Consider the following 18,508-nt stretch of genomic DNA (forward strand, 5'->3'; position numbering starts at 1 on the left):
ACACCTGCATAACATAACTATGATGTAATGTTACTGACACTTCATATCATATGTGTAAATATTTCTGTTTTTTAAAAGAATTTTGTAAGCATTCATATTTGTGTATGTTAGTTACGAAATTTATTTTCTTTCGTACGCAACTACGCTGTTACATGGAACGGGATCTTAAAATCTCTAGGATCTAGTAGGAAAAGGTAAGAGAAGTTCCACTGTGTGGGAGGTGGACGCTCCAATGGTAAAAGCGAAGGGGTGTGAAATTAGTCCTCCAGCTCTAGGACGAGTACAAGTCTCAGATGGATGCAACTGGAGAGTGAGGCGACATTTCATGTAAAGTTTATTAACTGAGGCTCAGCTGAAATTGACATTTTTGTATGGCAACGAGGCGTATTATGGATTACTACAAATTATGCTTCTGTCACCAAGAAGATGTTTTCTAGAGCATGTTGGATGACGAACTACTGTTGCATAGACATCCACATATACATGAAAACCTATACTCTGCAGACCAGTGTGAAGCGCATGGCAGAGGGTATGTCCCATTCTACCAGTTATTAGGATTTCTTCCCATTCCATTCACGTATTGAATGTGGGAAGAACTCGCAACCTACATTTTCAGTTATTTCCAGGATGTTTTCCAATCTCTGTTTTCCTATACAGATTTTACCCTCTAAAGCTCCCTGTAGTACCATGGAAGTTATTCCCTTTTGTCTTAACAGAGGACATCCTGTCTCTTCTTCTTGTCAGTGTCTTCTGATGAGGGTACCACACGCTGAGCAATATTCCAGATAGGGTCACACGTCAGTTATAACTACCAGATAGCGGCGGTCGCGAACACGCACTTGCAACAATTGTCCCCTACTGGTTTCACATGCCTAAAGTCATGCTTTGAGCAGCTTTTGGATGATGACAAACTACCCCTACATCGCTGTTGTTGTCGTTAACACTGCACTTAGGTGTAGTTATAGCGTAAAGAAAGCATGTTTATTAATATTTTTTTATAAAAACGTACGTTTTTGAAGTATTTTTACGATATTTTCAACTTACCTGGAAGGTTATTTTTCAGTTTACTTAAGTTAATCTGGAGATTGTTGCCAATCAGCCGAAACCGATGATTATCTAGTTATTATTGCATTATACTATAATTAAGACAATGAAAATTTATGAGCATGATGAGTCCAGATCGTAAGAAATGAGGTTCTGGAATAAAAGAAAAGGCGTTGCCCACAAAAGGCAAGGTTAAAGCTTTTGTTCCCGATCTGGCACACAGTTTTAATGAACTAGCAAATTTTGATAGCATGTAATGTAAATTTAAGTGTTAAAAAGTCCCATCCGAGAAGGTCTGTCCAGAATCTAGAGTTGTATGACAGTGAAACGCGAACGATAAGCAGTATAAACAAGACCAGAATAGAAGCTTTTGAAACATGGTACTACAGGAGAGAGCTGATTATTGTATGCGCAGAGCAGATGGCTAATAAGGAAGCAGTGTTCTGAACTAGGGAGAAAAGGCTAACGTATGTGACGGAAGGAACTGTGGTTCAAGTTGATGTAGGTTGCAGTAGTTATTCAGAGATAAATACACTCCTGGAAATGGAAAAAAGAACACATTGACACCGGTGTGTCAGACCCACCATACTTGCTCCGGACACTGCGAGAGGGCTGTACAAGCAATGATCACACGCACGGCACAGCGGACACACCAGGAACCGCGGTGTTGGCCGTCGAATGGCGCTAGCTGCGCAGCATTTGTGCACCGCCGCCGTCAGTGTCAGCCAGTTTGCCGTGGCATACGGAGCTCCATCGCAGTCTTTAACACTGGTAGCATGCCGCGACAGCGTGGACGTGAACCGTATGTGCAGTTGACGGTCTTTGAGCGAGGGCGTATAGTGGGCATGCGGGAGGCCGGGTGGACGTACCGCCGAATTGCTCAACACGTGGGGCGTGAGGTCTCCACAGTACATCGATGTTGTCGCCAGTGATCGGCGGAAGGTGCACGTGCCCGTCGACCTGGGACCGGACCGCAGCGACGCACGGATGCACGCCAAGACCGTAGGATCCTACGCAGTGCCGTAGGGGACCGCACCGCCACTTCCCAGCAAATTAGGGACACTGTTGCTCCTGGGGTATCGGCGAGGACCATTCGCAACCGTCTCCATGAAGCTGGGCTACGGTCCCGCACACGGTTAGGCCGTCTTCCGCTCACGCCCCAACATCGTGCAGCCCGCCTCCAGTAGTGTCGCGACAGGCGTGAATGGAGAGACGAATGGAGACGTGTCGTCTTCAGGCGTGAATGGAGAGACGAATGGAGACGTGTCGTCTTCAGCGATGAGAGTCACATCTGCCTTGGTGCCAATGATGGTCGTATGCGTGTTTGGCGCCGTGCAGGTGAGCGCCACAATCAGGACTGCATACGACCGAGGCACACAGGGCCGACACCCGGCATCATAGTGTGGGGAGCGATCTCCTACACTGGCCGTACACCACTGGTGATCGTCGAGGGGACACTGAATATTGCACGGTACATCCAAACCGTCATCGAACCCATCGTTCTACCATTCCTAGACTGGCAAGGGAACTTGCTGTTCCAACAGGACAATGCACGTCCGCATGTATCCCGTGCCACCCAACGTGCTCTAGAAGGTGTAAGTCAACTACCCTGGCCAGCAAGATCTCCGGATCTGTCCCCCATTGAGCATGTTTGGGACTGGATGAAGCGTCGTCTCACGCGGTCTGCACGTCCAGCACGAACGCTGGTCCAACTGAGGCGCCAGGTGGAAATGGCATGGCAAGCCGTTCCACAGGACTACATCCAGCATCTCTACGATCGTCTCCATGGGAGAATAGCAGCCTGCATTGCTGCGAAAGGTGGATATACACTGTACTAGTGCCGACATTGTGCATGCTCTGTTGCCTGTGTCTATGTGCCTGTGGTTCTGTCAGTGTGATCATGTGATGTATCTGTCCCCAGGAATGTGAATAAAGTTTCCCCTTCCTGGGACAATGAATTCACGATGTTCTTATTTCAATTTCCAGGAGTGTAGATCCGCACGTGATAGACTAGCGTGTTGAGTTGCATCAAACCAGCCTTATTGCGAAATGCCACAACAAGAATAACGACGTCCCCTCCGGAGACTTGCGGCAGGCCATTCCATCCAAAAGTGGGCCAAATGGTTATCCTAAAACACAACGAGGTGCGTCGCAAACACGTGCAGGGTTTACTGGTTTCTGTGGCTGCGAAGTATCGCAGGGAAGGCGCAGCGGGTGCTTCGAAGTTGTGTTGTAACTACAGTGACGGCGGATGGTGAAAATAAGATCTCTGACCTCACGCCCGCCGCAAGCGCACCGGGCTGAAGAACAGACACGCCGCGGCGGAACCATCGACTTAATTGAGGCAGTGTGCGCGACTTCTGAAATGCCAGAATATTACGGCACTGGCTTATATACATAAAGCGTAATGTCAAGGCAGACGAGGGGCATGTCCCGCCCGTCGTCTTCTTTCCCACTGTGCAGCCGACACTGCTTCTCCAAGAATTACATACCCCGTTCTACGTAACCATGCCTCAAATATCTCCATCTTCCACTTTCCCGAAATATATTCAGTTTCACGCAAACTTGTTTCTCTAATCGTATTTTACTGCAGAATGCACTATGTTACTGAGTCTTGGTCTTGAACGGCATAAACTGTAGAATGGCACACACGGGGATACCCTTACGCCAGCCGTTGACGTCTCCCAGTTGATGGAAACGATCGTCACTCTGATACATATTTGTCGACATTGGCCTAAAAGTGTCATTCTCTATAAGACCAAACGTGTTAACGGGTAATGAATACTTCTCCATAATACCTTCAATTTAATTCAACAAGCTTTATTCGTTCTTTTCATTGCTGTGCCTTGGCAAGAGTTGCAGACAGAGACAGGAGACCATCTTTAGTCGGCCAGAGATACTGCGAAATTTCTCAGACAATATATTTTCCTCGAGTCTATTAAATATATGGGATCAATTGAAGAGATGTACAAGAAGGACAAATATGACATATAATAAAACATTACTTGTTTTCTGTCCGTTTACCAGCATGAGCCCAGCCTTTCATTTTCATTGAACTGAGAATGACAAATAAACGTCACGTTCTTTTTCTTTAGTGTTCCATGCTTCAGTCGGTAAAAACTGATCACTGATACACTGAAGAGCCAAAGAAACTGGTACACTTGCTTAATATTGTGTAGGGCACCCGCAAGCATGCAGAAGTGCCGCAGTACGACGTGGCATAGACTCGACTAACGTCTGAAGTAGTGCTGGAGGGAAATGACACCACGAATCCTGCAGGCTGTCCATAAATCCGTAACAGTGCTCTTCTGAACAGCACGTTGCACGGCATCACAAATATGGTCAAAAATGTTCATGTCTGGGGAGTTTCATGGCCAGCGGAAGTGTTTAAACACAGAAGTGTGTTCCAGGACCCTTTCTGTAGCAATTCTTGGCGTGTGGGGTGTCGCACTGTCCTGCTGGACTTGGCTAAGTCCGTCGGAATGCACAATGGATATCAATAGATGCAGATGATCAGACAGGATTCTTGTAAGAGCCGTATCTAGACTTATCAGCGGTCCAATATCACTCCAACTGCACACGCCCCACACCATTACAGAGCCTCCAACAGCTTGAACAGTCCCCTGCTGATATTAGGGTCCAGGATTCATGAGGTTGTCTCCATATCCGTACAAGTTCATCAGCTCGATGCAATCTGAATCTAGACTCGTTCGGCCAGTCACCAGGAGCACACGAGTGGTCCTTCGGCTCCAAAAACCCATATTGATGATGTTTCATTGAATGGTTCTCACGCTGACGCTTGTTGTTGGCCCAGCATTGAAATCTGCACCAATTTGCGGAAGGTTTGTACTTCCGTCATGTTGAACTATTGATTCTCTTCAGTCGTCGTTAGTCCCGTTCTTGCAGGATCTTTTTCCGGCTGCAGCGATGTAGGAGATTGGATGGTTTACCGGATTCCTGATATTCACGGTACGCACGTGAAATGGTCGTATGGGAAAATTCCCTCTTCATCGCTGCCTCGGAGATGCTGTGTCCCATCGTTCGTGCACCTACTATAACACGACGTTCAGACCCACTTAAATTTTGATAACTTGCTATTGTAACAGTAGTAACTGACCTAACAACTGCGCCAAACACTTGTTGTCTGATATGGGTGTTGCCGACTGCAGTGCCGTATTCTGCCTGTTTAAATATCTCTGTATTGAATTCGCATCCATATTCCAGTTTCTTTGGCACTTTAGTGTATATAAGGCGTTTGATAACTTGGGACTCAAAGCATAGAAGGCAACAAAGACGGACCACGATGAATTTATTCAGAAATATGGAAATGTATTTGTGCAGTGTGTAACCACATTCAGAAAGACCTGTTTTCAAGTCCTAGCTCACTTCCCACGCCAATGTAACATGATGTTGATGACTTGTCCGTATAGCTCAACGAGCCGCGCTCGTTTACGACAGAAATAGAATAGACAAATCGGAAGCGGGACCTCGCAACGGGTTAACGACCTTTTGTCTGGTACACCGGGCAGGATGAGTGTGGTTTTTATTTAGTCTTCCATGCTCTGTTAGATCAATGGTGGCCTGGTCCCAAATTTCCACTTCAGAAAATACGTTACACGAACACTTAAGAAAAAATAATACAAACAACACATATTTACGCGAATCAAAGACAGGCGGCGCAGAGCATCGATTGATTAATTGGCGACTGTGACGACAGGAGGAGTATCAGGTCTTAAAGTTAAAATGAAACAGTTTTACCAAATCTTGACAACAACGCAACCCCCACGACGGGAAAAATGATAGGAAAGAGAGATACATCTGTATCATTGGATTTATCTTGCACTTTTCTGAATCTTCATAAGTACGTTTATACCCCACATCTAAAGGGTGCACACACAACATCGACACACTCAAAACCACAACGTTACTGTCCCTGAAGCAGGATTTAAAACTGCAGTCTCCTGTTTAACAGCTCCTCTCCTTCGCCCACAGAGTATTTTCCTCCTTCCCTCCCTGAATTCCTGCAGCCCCTCCTCGGCTGTTTTCCTCGCCCGTCCCTTCCCTCCCCAGCCCCCCTTCAGAGGCCCCCCCCCACCCACCTCATCCCCCTTTCTTTCCCCTCCCCCTATCCTCCTTTTTCTCCCTTTCTCCCTTCTCCCCTCCCCTTCTGGCAGGTCCTCCCAGGCTATTATTCGTTATCAGTGTGAAGCGATAGTGTTGTGTTTCGGTGACATTATACAGTGTCATCTAGTGACGTGGATTTCATTGTGGGCTCGACCTGTTTTTCGTCCATGACTGTACCATTCTACGCCGTCCATCACGTGGCTGTTTTCATCGTTCTACGACTTTTATGCTCCGGCCGTACTTTGCCTGGTGCCTTTTAATCAAGTGTGTGTTTTTTGTGTAACATAACTTTTTTTTAGGTTTTCAGACACTGCTTTGTTTGCTTTCGTTTCTTCTGTTCCGCCTTTTTTGCTTCTATATTCCGCCATGTTTTCTTCTTTATATTGTTTTACATGTTCTTCAGTCTATTTATGTCTCTCAGCTGAAGAGCAGCGCTTATCCTGCTGCCAGCCCACCCCTGATGTGGAATGGAAATTACAATAAAGAAAAAAACATGTTTAACAGCCAACTCGAAACAATTCCGGCTGGGAAGTGAAAAAGACATTAACTGTTCGTAACTATAAAATTTATTTCACTCAGTGTTGCATCTGAAGTTGTAGGCGGCGGATTCCTCAGAAATGGCTCAAATGGCTCTGAGCACTATGGAACAGCTGAGGTCATCAGTCCCCTAGAACTTAGAACTACTGACCTAGGGACGTAACACACATCCATTCCCGAGGCAGGATTCGAACCTGCGACCGTAGCGGTCAGTCACACCGGCCGGCGTCGGATTCCTGCTGGATATTTGTACTAAAAGTACAAAGACTTAGAGTTGCAAGGGGAAAATTTATTAATTTTTACAATGTTTAGATGTAGTCAAAGCTGTTCTGTTGGACTTACATTAGTTAGTCTCAGGGAATATTGTCCTCGGTTCTGAATGGCCGCTTCTAGTATCTGATGATAGTAGCCCTGGCGCTCGAGGTTCGTCGGATCATCGGCGTATCTTTCCCCTGCCTTCTGCCGGGTCTCTGCACGTGCCCTCTCATATAGAGGTCCGGAAGTATACTAACTGCTGCGTTGTGGGCGCGGTCATTCGCAGCGACCTCTGTCTTTATACATGACGCCGCCGAACAGTCTCGCGGCGAGTGAAGGAGAATACGGAGCTAGAGTAACGCTCGCAGGCAGCCAATCTGCAGTTATCTTACTCGGCTTCCTACATAGCGGCGCTCATGAAGCGTTATGTGCAGTCGGAAAGGACACTGCCCGTCCAGCAGTCAATCTTCACACAAATACACTGCGCATTTTTAAACCCCGTCACTTTCCCCTGTTGCGACATAGGAGTGTGAAATTTATCTATAAGGTGCCTACAACCTTCCTCTGTAACTTCATACTGAAAAAGCGTGGCGCCACGAGACACCAACATCGCATTCGGCGACGCTTTAGTCAGCAAGGTGCGATAACGGCGCCAAAGCCCAGAAGTTCCTATGAGGAGTAAGTGGGTTACTGACGTCACATTGGCATCAATTTCACTAGAGTTTCGCCCAACGCCAAGTGGACGTGTCACACGATGGTAAGGTCGTTTCGCCCCCCAGCCTCTCACCGCATCTCACCCTTTCTCACGACACCTCTGCAATGAAGGTCAGAACCACGACGCCCCGTGATTAAATTTCGCGATTTTCTCGTGGGTGGTTGAGGAAACTACTTCAGACAACCACCGCTCAGAATCGACCCGAAAAGTCCTCAGGAGAGCCACAACAGCCCCAATGAAACTACCTAGTCCCTCGGTGCGTTCACCACCACAGCACCCTAGAACTGAGTGGCGGTGGCGCTATAGCGCTGCTCTAACGCCTGTTTTCGGAGTTTGAGGGGTGTCGAAGGGATTTCCTGATCGCATGCGCCTAGTAATCGGCCAAGGATCGTTTCTATACATGTACATTTTTTAAATGCTCAACAAAGGTGGTCAGCTGGCACCATGGGTGTTGCCCAACTAGGGGTGGAGGTCTTAGAGGACCCTTTTGCGATTTTATTCATGTACGTGTCAACGCTTCCCACTACGTTTAAATTTTATCGAATGGTTTTGACCAGTCTCTGGTGGTGTTCCACTATGTATAATACAACAAAAACCGCGGTCGCGCTACGCTCCATCATGTGGTGGTGTTGCAGCCCTACAGTCAGTATCCTAAGAATGAAGCGTCCCGGGGGGAGGGGGGGGGGGGGAGGGAAAAGGGTCATCAGTCTCAAATCAGTCTCAAAGATTGTTAAGATCGTCGTTCCGTGCAACATCACACTGCAGACTGTCGTTTTAGACCATGAAATGTGTGCAAATAAACGCTGCAAGGGAAGAGGTGGGTTCATGGGCGCCTTTTACGAGGTGCGGCTAGAAAAAAACCGGACTGATGCTGGAAAAAACATTTATTTACAATTATTTACAATTTCATGTTATCTCCTTCAATGTACTCTCCTCCTCGGTCTCTACACCGCTCCATACGAATTTTCCACTGTTCATAGCAATGCTGCAGATCATTTTCGGTAAGTCCATACATTACTTCCGTCGCTTTTTCTTTTACTGCTTCAACAGTCTCAAATCTAGTTCCTTTCAAAGCTGACTTGACTTTAGGGAAAAGAAAAAAGTCACAGGGGGCCAAATCAGGTGAGTAGGGTGGATGATCTAAGATGGGAAAGTTGTGTTTTGCCAAAAACGTCTTCACTGACAACGCACTGTGAGCTGGGGCATTGTCTTGGTGAAGGATCCATGACTTTTTTCTCCACAAATCGTTCCGTTTTCTCCGTACTCGCTCACGTAGGGTAGCCAGGACGCTAATGTAGTAATGCTGATTCACTGTTTGTCCCTCTGGTACCCAATCAATGTGCACAATCCCTTTGATGTCAAAAAAAAAAAAAAATAATCATCATTATCTTGAATTTCGATTTTGACATTCGTGCTTTTTTATGTCGTGGAGAACCAGGAGTTTTCCAATGCATCGATTGGCGTTTAGTTTCGGGAACGTAAGTAAAAAACCACGATTCATCGCAAGTAATAACATTTTGTAAGAAGGTGGGATCACTTTCAATGTTTTCCAGGATGTCAGAACAAATCATTCTTCGGCATTCCTTCTGTTCAATTGTGAGACACTTTGGAACCATTTTTGAACACACTTTGTTCATGTTGAAACTTTCATGAAGAATCTGCCTAACGCTTTCCTTGTCAACTCCTGTTAACTCAGACACTGCTCTGATTGTTAAACGGCGATCTTGTCGAACAAGTTTACCGATTTTTTCAATGTTTGCATCAGTTTTTGCTGACAATGGTCTGCCAGTGCGAGTGTCATCACTGGTGTCTTCGCGGCCATCTTTACATCGTTTAAACCACTTAAACACTTGTTTTCGCGATAAACAATCATCGCCGACACTTGTTGTATCATTACAAACGTTTCACTTGCAGATTTTCCTAGTTTGAAACAAAATTTGATGTTAACACGCTGTTCTTTCTGTACACTCAACATTTTCCGACGCACAGACAAAACGTCAACTACTTAAAACAGACGCCACGGGCAGACTGAGTGCAGGAGGCAGATGAAACTCGAGCAGTAGGCGGAGCGAGAGTCACGTGACAGGCCACGCGACTTTCAGCCTTATTGCATTCGTTTTATTGTTTCACCAGTACTAGTCCGGTTTTTTTCTAGCCACACCTCGTACGTCACCTCCCGAGGCCTTTTCGGTCGATTCTAAGCTGTGGTGGGTCTAAAATGTTTTCTTCGGCCACCAATAAGGACACATCGGGTTGTTAACGGTCGACGTCATTGTTCTGATCTTCATCGCAGAAGTGTGAATAGAAGGGTGAGGTATGGCGAAGGGAGGTTGGACAACCATCTCATCGTGTGATACGCCTACGGTGGCACTGGGCAGAATTGTGGTGGAGTTTGGTTCAAATGTGACATCATTAGCTCACCTTACACCTTACCACATGAACTTCTGCGTTCTCGCCTTTTTTCTCGCTTTTGTCGATACCTTGCTATCTGAAGCCTCGTTGAGTGCGTGGATGACGTCACAGGGTGCCACGCTTTCACACCATTACACAGAAAGTCTGTAGGCACCTGTGGGCCAAATTGCAAACTTCTGCCTCACAACAGGGGAAAAAGTCGGGATCTCAAAAATGACCTTGCAATTCTTTTGCGCAGTGTAGTTTAACCTCATAGTTGACCCTATATTTACGTTTAAAATTACGAAAGTCAGCATATTTTGTCTTACACAATTTTCTCAAGGTTATATAATTTTTGTGATAGGAATTATTTATAAATCTACCTTTACTATTTACCGAGGGAGTAAAGATAATATTCAAAATGGTTCAAATGTCTCTGAGCACTATGGGACTTATCTGCTGAGGTCATCAGTCCCCTATAACTTAGAACTAATTAAACCTAACTAACCTAAGGACATCACACACATCCCTGCCCGAGGCAGGATTCGAACCTGCGACCGTAGCGGTCGCGCGGTTCCAGACTGAAGCGCCTAGAACCGCTCGGCCAAAGATAATACTGTTTCGAAGTTTTAGTTGGTGTAGTATTCCTGAAAAATGACAGACATGGGCAACGCCACTAGACATTTCTCACACTCAAACGGTGTATCACTTTTCATCTTTCTTCTTTGCACATTACACAGTATCAGGAGGGTGTTTTCTTGATGCAACTGGAGAGGATAAACCTAGCAAAATCTGAAAACGATTGCTTATAACTCGCAAAATATCGAAAGATATAGTTAATGTTTTACACAACTAAATATATCGATTTCTCAGCTTTCCAACGGCATATAACATGTCATGCTGTCTATTAACAGAGAGGAGGAAATACTAAGCAGAAGTTATAGCTGCTCAGTTCGTCTCACAAGCGGCAGTGTAAAAACGTTCTTGAAATCTGAGACCCTCTGCGAACAGGCTGCACGAGCCACTGAGTTAATCGACTTACCGGGTTCGACTGAGTAGTCATTATAATAGCTTATTAAGTAGTCAAGATTTCCAATGGACTCCTCCTAGACGAGTGAAGTCTCATGGAAATTTTGACCTTCACCACGCCTTGATGCAGCTATATGCCAAGAAATATTTACAGGCTGTTAATAATTACTAGTCACTCTAAACTGGTATAGCTATTATACAGTTTATGTGAACATCGATTGAAATAAACTTTATAGGGTACACTACTGTGAACACTGACGTTCTCTGCCAACAACGCGAACGAAGATTAACGCGTCCTTTCTAAGTCTCTGCTGTCAGAGCTTCGTCACTGATGATAGATTCTGTCACTGATCAACAACGTCCATGCTTCAAGACGATGGATTTACAGCGACCGTCGGCAGCGTAGCACGAAATGTGGAAGTAATTCAATAAGAATCGAACCTCACAGAGTTGGCTGATCAAAAAGTTTAATATACAAATTGATACCTGTCTTGGTACTGCGATTATTCCCACTACAATTTTTTTCTTCCAGTGGGAACGTCCGGTTGTCTTCTAATGATTATCGTCATAATCGAGAAACCTAGAAAAAAGTGAGGTCAGTACAAACGAGTTAAAATATGGGATTCAGCTTTACTAGGGGTTTGTTCCGTAGTTTCTTCCGTTCGAGTACAGGGCTAGTTCGTGTGCTTACGTTAAATTTCATATTATCTCGTATTATTAACGTTCCGGTTCGAATCATTCGCTGTTATTAGCTGGTTCACGTATCTGAATGAGAAACGTGATCCGTGTCTTCTAAAGGCACATCGTTTCACGTGAGAGAAATTAGTATTTCTGTAGAACGAAGTACTCTGTTACAGACTTCGTAAGGGATTTCGTACTTAAGTGTGGAAATGCTTAATTTCGCTTCTTAAATTAATTTACTACGGACGTATGTTCACATAAATCGTCTTGTATCTTTTAACTGAATGGAACACCTCTATCGATTTACCTCATCTGTTCGCGGAATATATCAGCGACGGGGAAGTAGTATTGCGGGTCAGCCGCCAGATGGCACAGCAGGCGCAGGCGGCACGCGTCGGGCTCCACCTGCAACACGAACGAGAATAGTCATTTAATCTCTCCGCTGACGAAGTAATTTCCAGAACATCTCATTTATTTTAATATGTGTTACGTGCACCCAGGGTCAATAAGAACGAAAAGCGCTGCAGCCATTAGGACAGATTCTCTGTTCTGAATACACAAATTTCAAAACGTTTGACATGGACTTCTAGCAAACTTCGTAAAAATAAATTGTTGATTGTTTTTTGCATTCCATTCCGACTTTTAATACTTCTGTCACTTCCTCCGTGTCTCAATGTACCGTCAAAATAGCATACACAGGAAATCACACTAAAATATTATAATCAAAAGTAATCAAAATGAAACTAAATAAAGATGACACCATAATTTTGACCGATAAAGTTACTAATGTCTTACAACTTAAAGGCATTCGTTTTTCTATTTTTGTGGTTACTTTCAAGTTTTGATGGTTTGTATCTTCTAATAATTATTCATCTCAGATGAGATATCTCGAACAAAATGTTCTCCATGCCAACCAACGTGGAGTCCGAAACAGTCGGTCATGTTCAACCAACCTCGCGCTTCTGCTGCAGACTACCTGAAACCAATGGATCGAACTAAGAGATAGATGGAGTATTTCTTTACTTCCGAAAAGCATTTAACTCACTATTAATAGAGCCTTATTAATGGAATTATGCTTTTCCGTCAGTCTCCAGATTGGTATCATGCAGCCGGCCACGACTTCCTTTTCTGTGCTAAACTTATCTGCGAGTACGTTTTGCTCCCACCTCGTCGATTTTGTGTTGGATACTTTCCGATATCTGTTTTTCTCTACTGATTTTCCCTCTGCCAGTAATTTACAGAGTATGGAAATAGATGTCGGTTTCACATAAACGTCAATGATTTTGGTCACTTAAAATAACAGTTCAGGAGAATCATAAAACGATCTCTGAATAGTTTACTGATCAACCACAAAAATAAAGATATCTATTTTGTTTCTTGAAATGAATCTGTTCCTCTTTAGTTCCTTGTTCCAAAATGGAAGGTGTTCACCAGACAAACACACTGATTTTTGTAGATCTGACAAGATTTCACGAATTACATCTGAAATTTTAATTTTTGAATTGTCTGTTGTTCTTGCAACGCCACGACGGTGTGGCGATTGAAACGGCATCCTAGATATAATTTGTAAATTCTGAATGGTACAATACCATGTACGGTAAAGTAGAAAAATCTCAAGAAACAGATAACAATAGAACGAAAGGAACACAACAGTCCCAACTTTCCTATATCCTTGGTATTTTGGGAAGTTGTCGGGTATCACATGAAATTTTGCCACGACAGCTCCTTCGGACAAAAGCGACGTACGTTCGCCTCCTCAGTGGTTACGTTCACTGGAATTACAACAAATACGATGACAGTCATGAAGCTTACTACTAGTGCTTTCTAGTACTCTTTTAACTATCGGTTTCGGGTTATGATTACCTTAATTTTACTACACATAATTTCGTCATGATTCTCCGCATACAATGCGCATCCGGAAGGCTTTGGCAAGTCACGGGTGGATTTATCAGTCCATTGACAGTACTTACTCAATCATTTGGTATTCATAATTTCTGAAAAGATAAATTTTAGTTAGAAAATTAAGAGACCAGAAGATAGCAAATATGCGACGAACCCTGCAATGAAAACGTCGTAAACAAATAAAATTGTCATAAAATGATTCCGTACTAACAGAAAGTTTTATTGCTTTATAGTTATTGAAGTTATTATTATTATTAAAAGGAAAAAAACTGAAAAAACAAAAGAAAGAAATTTTAAAAATTATTATTTACTCCATTTTTCTTCCTGTTTTCTTTTCCTTTCTTCTGCCCATGTTGTTCTCGATTTCTTATTTCTTCGACTTCAAAGCTTTCTAAATTTTGTAATTTATTCTTAAAAAACTTTATTTTCATTACTTCCGAATCTTTGATATTGTTTTCTTCTAGATTATTTCTCTAATCCATGCTACTGTGGATCACTTTTTTTCCAGAAATACTGGAATATTTGCTTCGTGAACCTGTTCTCATTCATTCGGTAGAGATGTCCAAAGCAGATTTATTTTCTCAATACTTCCGTATATCTCGTTACTTCTCAATTCCCGAACATTTTTAGTTATATTGCACTCACAGTTTTTCTAATAATCCACCTTTCAAGTACCTTTATTCTTTCCAACTTATAGTTCATCGTTAACCATTCACATGCACATAAGCATTTTGGTCTTACCACTTTGGTATAGTGTTTTAGTTTTCTTTCTCTAGCTACGTACGTTTTGTTGCTTTTTTTGCCAGATCGTAAGCTCTTTCCATCATATCATCATTACTGTTCCTATTATTATTATTATTATTATTGTTATTATTGTTATTACTGAAATTACTAGTGAAATTTTTAATTGTTGTCACTTTACTAAGATGCGAAGGTTTTAAAATGGTAAATATAATGCCTGTAAATACGTTTTTGACTGAATTGTTAACCCATTCTCGATTCTTTTGATAATGTTTCCCTTTTGAACAACAAATCTTTAGTTCTCACTAAGGACTCCAAAAGAGTATTCAGTAACTTCTAATAAATCACAGGACTGTAATTCATGGGTAAGTCCTCATATAAAAAGCAAAGTGGAAAAGTGGCAGAAAGAACAGGTGATGTAATAAGGCTGTTGGAAAATAACTGGTCTAGAGACAAAAGGAAACGCGCTAGAGCAAAAAGAGTTGGTTTAGAATTTGATGACATTTATTACTGACTGCTGGAGACTTATTCTCTGCCAGTTACGCAGTGCTGAAGAGATCCGAAAAGTCTTGATAGTTTAATGTCACTGTACACACAATTTGCGGAAAGGATTTTAAGTACTATTAGCACAACAATATATTCTTTTGCATTATCATTTTACCCAATTTTTTTCGTTTCTGGGCAATGTTGCGGCAGTTTTGTAACACACGATTCCGCTCCGATGAAGGGCGTTCATACCCTAAGACAGCAATGAAAAGACAGTAGAGTGTATCTCCCGTTGACTTGTAGATAATTAACTGGATTGATTATGATTGGGGAAGTAAGGCTCTGTTGTCTCCGAGCCATCGGCAGAGGTGATTCATTGGACCCAACGGAACACCTCAATGTGGATGGACTGAGGAAGATGTTGAGGCTAATTCTCCCAAATAATAGTACGAAATACCTCAGGTTTGTAGCTTAATGATGCCGACGTAAATTTATTGTAGCTCTCGTAAGCTTCTTCAACTGAGAGTGCGTATCATTCCTTAGAGAGCAAACTGTTTTCACTTACATAGCACTGCTAGTCTACCAGCTGTGACAGTTTCAGTATCTGCAGGACAAAAATTCCTGTAGTATGTTAATGCTAGGCAGTGATTGTGGCGCTATTTAGGTGGCTATTTATATTGATTTGTAATACAGTCAATTTTGTATCATAAATTCCCAAGAACTTCTATCTGTAAAATGCGCTAGTGTTGTCGTTACAGCAGCTCATTGTATGTGAAGCAAAGGATACAACAGCAGCCGAGCGATACTAGGCGCTTCAGTCCGGAATCGCGCTGCTGCTGCGGTCGCAGGTTCGAATCCTGCCTCGGGCATGGATGTGTGTGATGTCCTTAGGTTAATTAGGTTTAAGTAGTTCCAAGTCTAGGGGATCGATGGCCTCAGATGTTAAGTCCCATAGTGCTTAAAGCCATTTGAACCATTTGAACGGCATTTTTCCACCAATACTCAGGCATGTATTAGGTTTTTAAGTCGCCAGTTGTCAATTTCTGAATACACACGATGGTGACGAAGTCATGGGATAGCGATATGTACTTATGCAGATGCCGCGTACACACGGAATAAAAGCGCATTACCTCTCACCACGGACATCATAGTGGGCGGCTGCCTTTACTGAACGACCGAGAGTAGTGGCGTCTGCGTGGAGGTGTGATTGCTAAAAGACAAGCAACACTGCGTGAAATAGCCGCAGAATTCAATATGGGACGTTCGATGAAGGACAGTTAGGACAGTGTGGCGAAATTTTGCGTTAATAAACTACGGCAGCAACGACCGACGCGAGTGCCTTTACTAACAGCACGACATCGCCTGCAGCGCCTCTCCTGGGCTCGTGGGCATACCAAATTGACGCTTGACGAATGGAAAACCGTAACCTCGTCAGATGAGTTCCGATTTCAGTTGGTAAGAGCTGATTGTTTGCCTTGAGTGTGGCGCAGACCCCACGAAACCATAGACCCAAGTTGTCAACAAGGCGCTGTGCATGCTGGTGGTGGCTCCATAATAGTGTGGGCTGTATGTGCATAGAATGGACTGGGTCCTCGGTTTTCTTTGGCTACTTGGCCACCTTTTGCAGTTGTCCACGAATGTCACGTTCCCAAAGAACGATGGAATTTTTATGGATGACAATGCTCCATGCGACCGGGTCACAGTTGTTTGTGATCGATTTTAAGACCATTATGGACAATTCGATCGAATGGTTTGGGCACCAAGATTATCCGACAAGAATGTCATCGAACACTTATTGGACATAGTCTAGAGATCAGTTCGTCCACAAATTCCTGCACCGTCAACACTTTCACTTCGCTATAGAGGCAGCATGGCTCAATATTTCTGCAGGGGACGTTCAACGACTTGTTGAGTCCACGTCACGTCGATTTGCAGCACTACACAGGGAGAAAGGAGGTCCGACACTATATTAGGAGGTATCCCATGATACCTTAGTGTATAACAAAATGGGAGCTTGACTTTGAGATGTAATTACTGAAACAAACACGTAAGTCAGCCACATGGCGAATGCTGCGCTGCATCGAGACACCAATGAAGCTGAACGTGTGTCTCCTGCATATAAATGCGAAATAAGGCACTACAGGTTACAGAACAGCAGTAAATGTACGTACCACTGTTTACTAAAAGTAACTATCAGTTATGGAAACATGGTGGATTGATTTGGGGGAAGAGGAGAAAAACAGCGCCGGCCGAAGTGGCCGTGCGGTTAAAGGCGCTGCAGTCTGGAACCGCAAGACCGCTACGGTCGCAGGTTCGAATCCTGCCTCGGGCATGGATGTTTGTGATGTCCTTAGGTTAGTTAGGTTTAACTAGTTCTAAGTTCTAGGGGACTAATGACCTCAGCAGTTGAGTCCCATAGTGCTCAGAGCCATTTGAACCATTTTTGAGAAAAACAGCGAGGTCATCAGTCTCATTGGATTAGGGAAGGATGGGGATGGAAGTCAGCCGTGCCCTGTCAAAGGAACCATCCCAGCATTTGGCTGGAGCGATTTAGGGAAATCACGGAAAACCTCAATCAGGATGGCCGGACGCGGGACTGAACCGTTGTCCTTCCGAAGGCGGGTCCAGTGTGCTAACCACTGCGCCACCTCGCTCGGTGGAAACATGGTACGTACAGGAATTTTTATTTTGCTCAGGGCAGTAACAGTGTTCAAAATGCAGTGGATACAAATTTACAGCTAATGGGGATGTAAATGTATTATATCACCTGCAAATGGGCGAAAACCCAAAACGTGTCTGGCACAGATAATAGTGTATAGAAATGTCAGGTTGCTGTATTTCCTCAAGTAATTACATCCATAAACACAGAACTCAACTATAATTATTAACGAAGAAAGGCTTCTTCCTCCAACTTAACATCATCTAAAAATACGTTTGACAAACTTGGGACACGATACAGTACTGTTGAAGGCTTATAGATACCCTCTCTATAAGTATGAAGGTCGTGTGTGATTCGCTTACGTAACGAAGTTCGTATAAATGGCAATGAAATAAATCGTGCCATGCTTACAAAGAAACAACCGGGCTAAGAAATGTTCCTAAGCTACTCGCAATGTAAACGCGTTAATGACAACACAATCGGGCATTTAAATCAGCCATTAAGTTCGTTAGCAGAAAGAATTAAAGCCGTGTTGGTGGTGACACCGATGACCTCGGAAGGGGGCTCCAAAAACCAGTCCCGCCAACGAGTGACTCCAAATTTACGCTGCTTCTGCCGTGCCAGACGGAGAACTTCGATAGGGGACACGGATCGGCACTACCTGCCAGACGCGCGGGCAAGTTGTGCCAACGAACCAACCAGCCAGCCAAGCCGGTGACGCTCCGAAGAGCGGCAAAGTGAGCCGGCTGACCCTGGCTACGCAGCTGGGTGTGCGCGTCCTATGTGGCTAGCACAGACCGGGCCGTGGGAACCACTGCTGTCAACTGGCGCTGCCGGCTTGCGTGGGAGGCGGGCGTCCACCACCGCGCTCTGCACGCACTCACTTCACTCTGCTAGCGGCCGTCGCCTACACCGACCTCCGTGCAAGTTGGCAACTCTCAGAG

The sequence above is a fragment of the Schistocerca americana genome, chromosome 3 (genome assembly GCF_021461395.2).
Source record: "Schistocerca americana isolate TAMUIC-IGC-003095 chromosome 3, iqSchAmer2.1, whole genome shotgun sequence".
Classification (NCBI taxonomy): Eukaryota; Metazoa; Arthropoda; class Insecta; order Orthoptera; family Acrididae; genus Schistocerca; species Schistocerca americana.